We start from the raw sequence: 3156 nt of genomic DNA on the forward strand, positions 1-3156 counted from the left end.
GAAAATTTATCTTTATTGGGAGGTTGTTCTTGGGCATAACATAAAAATCCAAATGTGCGGAAAATGCTCATGACTAGGAGGCTTGTCAAATAACATCTCATAGGGTGTTTTTCCTTGCAAATGAACTGCAGGTAGGTAATTGATGATGTAGGTTGCAGTTAGAACGCATTTCTCCCCAAAATGATAATGACAGGGAAGCTTGGAATCGCAATATCTAGCCACCTCAAGCAGATGTCTATGTTTCCTTTCAATAATCCCATTTTGTTGAGGGGAATCAACACATGAACGTTGATGCATGATACCATTATTCATGAAATAGGATTGCATGGGCCTTGATAGAAATTCTTTACCATTGTCGAATCTTACTACACGAACAATTGTTGAACTGAGTACATACCATATTACAAAATGAGACAAAGAAAGAGTACGTGTCTGATTTGTGTTTCATAAGGAAGATCCAAGTTGCGCGACTGTAGTCATCAACAATGGATAGAAAGAAACAAGCACCATCATGTGTTGGAGTATGGTAGGAACCCCAAATATCACAATGAATCAGATCAAATGGAGCAAAGGCTCAATATGCACTTATTGGGAATGGAGTGTGTGTGTGTTTGGCCCATTCACAGATGTCACAAGCATGTTTTGGTGGACTAATGCTGCAATCAAAGAGACGAGATAACTGCCCTGTTGAAGCATGTCTGAGTCTTTTGTGCCAAGTATTATACCTATCTGCATTAGTGATTGAGAGAGCAACAGAAGGATGTGCAAGCTGAAGGCAATAGATCCCATTGGTCAACATTCCTTTACTAATCATAGTCATGGATGCTGGGTTATGAATTACACATGAAGTAGGAGAAAAAACAACAGTGCAATGTAACTGTGTGGTGAGTTTACTTATGGACAATAAGTTGTATCGAAAACCAGGAATATATAGCACATCATGAATAAGGAATTTTGGGCTTATCATGATTGAGCATTTATGTGTGGCAGATAGAACTGAACCATCTGGAAAGTTTATTGATAGAGAAGGCAATGGTTCATAGTGCAGAAATAAGGATTTCATTGGGATCATATGGTCAGATGCCCCACTATCAAGAATCCAATCAGAAGGACCAACTGTAGTTGAAAAACCCTTACTAGACATATTCGAAGCACAGATGGGTTGCATGTCTGCGCTCAATAAGCATAAGAATTGGATGTATTGGTCAGGTGTAGAGATATTGGCGTGGCTTGGGAAGGTTCAGTGGTTGTCGTAGTAGTAACATGTAAGCTACTGGTAGAATTAGTCTTTGTCTTGGTTCTACGACCTAGCTTCTGCCTTTCCTAGCCATCAGGATATCCAATCAATTCATAGAACCTATCCTTAGAGTGACCTTGGCACTTACAGTGCTCACACCGTATTCTGTGCTGAGGGTTGGACATTCGATCACCAAATCTAGAGGCAACCAAGGCAATAGCATCTGGAGGATACGTGGTCTTCTGAGACATAAGAATTTGATGTTTCTCATCTTGAATTATGAGTGCTTAGGCTCGATTGATGGAAGGAAGTGGATCTGAAGCTAGAATGGTGGATCGGACATTATTGAAGGCATTGTTTAGACCCATCAAGAATTGGTATAACTTATCTTTTTCTCAATCTGCTATTATTTCTTTGATCACACTACAATTAACCCCACAATCGCAGTTAGGAATGGGTGACAGATTACCCAGCTCATCCCAAAGACCTTTCAGCTTTGTGAAATAGGAAGCAATTAGAAGATCTCCTTGGTTCAAGTTGGAGAGGTCTTGCTTGAGTTGATAAATTCTTATAGCTTGTCCTTGAGAGAAACATTCTTCAAGTTCTTTCCACATGTCTCTAGTTGACTCCGTGTATGCAACACTTTTGTGGAGTTCACGAGCCAAGGAGTTGAAGATCCACGCTATCAACATGGAATCAACTTTGGTCCACAAATCCGTATTTGTTTTTCGCTCTCAAAGCAATATGCATTGCACGTTGCCAAGTGAAATAGTTGTCTCCGGTGAGTGGGCAAGAAACCAAAATAATTCCAGGGTTATTAGAGGGATGCAAATAATATGGAGAACTTGGATCCAAATCCGTAGTCATCTCTGGGGATCAACCGTTGATGGAAAAACAAGGTATAATGAAGAATCTTGATTGCTAAAAATTGTGGCAACTATTGTGCCAGAATGGTGGCCACTAGTCGATGGGAATTCAACCGTCAAAGCGGAGGGAACTCACACAGTAGAAAAGATGCAACGAGTCTTGATCGTTGTCAAGGCTCGGATACCATGATAAACCGTGGAGGTATGCGATGAATTCCGTCAGCTGGGTGACGACAAAGTATCCAGAATAGCTCTGATACCAGTCATAATCTCATCGCATCCTAGTATCAGTCTTGATCTTTGTTGTCACACAACACAAATGTACATGATGCGATGAGATTATGACTAGATGACAACAAAGTATCCAGAAACTCCTTTGTTGTCACACAGCGCAAATGTATAGGATGCGATGAGATTATGACTGGATGACAACAAAGTATCCAGAATAGCTCTGATACCAGTCATAATCTCATCACATCCTAGTATCAGAGTCTTGATCTTTGTTGTCACACAGCGCAAATGTACAGGATGCGATGAGATTATGATTGGATGACAACAAAGTATCCAGAAACTCCTTTATTTCTCTATATTAAATATGAGAGAGATTTACATATTCATAGAAGTTGTTTGAAACCAAGAAGGTTCAGACTTGTTTAGTAAGAAAAGTAAACCAGAAATGAAGAGAAGAGAATGAGGGGTTTGGCCAGCTTAGTCTACTGCCCCAAATGAAATTTAAAGTAAGTCTTCAACATTAGTGGTACAATGATAGGAATGCCCCTATCACTAGAAACAACAGAAAAAAGGTCTAACGATGCTATAGACGAGAAAGAACATATGAGCAGGTGGAACCACAAGTTGGTCAACTATTTTCTCTATACTCCCCCTTAAGTTGGGAAAATATATTGATCATTCCCAACTTGCTTAAATCTGACTCAGGTTTGATTTTGTTGACTGCCTTAGTGAAGACATCGATAAGTTGCATATTAGTGGCAACATAAGGAAGGCACACTTCTTGAGAGGCAACTTTCTCTCGGATGAAATGTTTATCAACTT

Source organism: Nelumbo nucifera, chromosome 3 (assembly GCF_055504915.1).
Source record: "Nelumbo nucifera cultivar China Antique chromosome 3, China Antique-T2T, whole genome shotgun sequence".
Taxonomy (NCBI): Eukaryota; Viridiplantae; Streptophyta; class Magnoliopsida; order Proteales; family Nelumbonaceae; genus Nelumbo; species Nelumbo nucifera.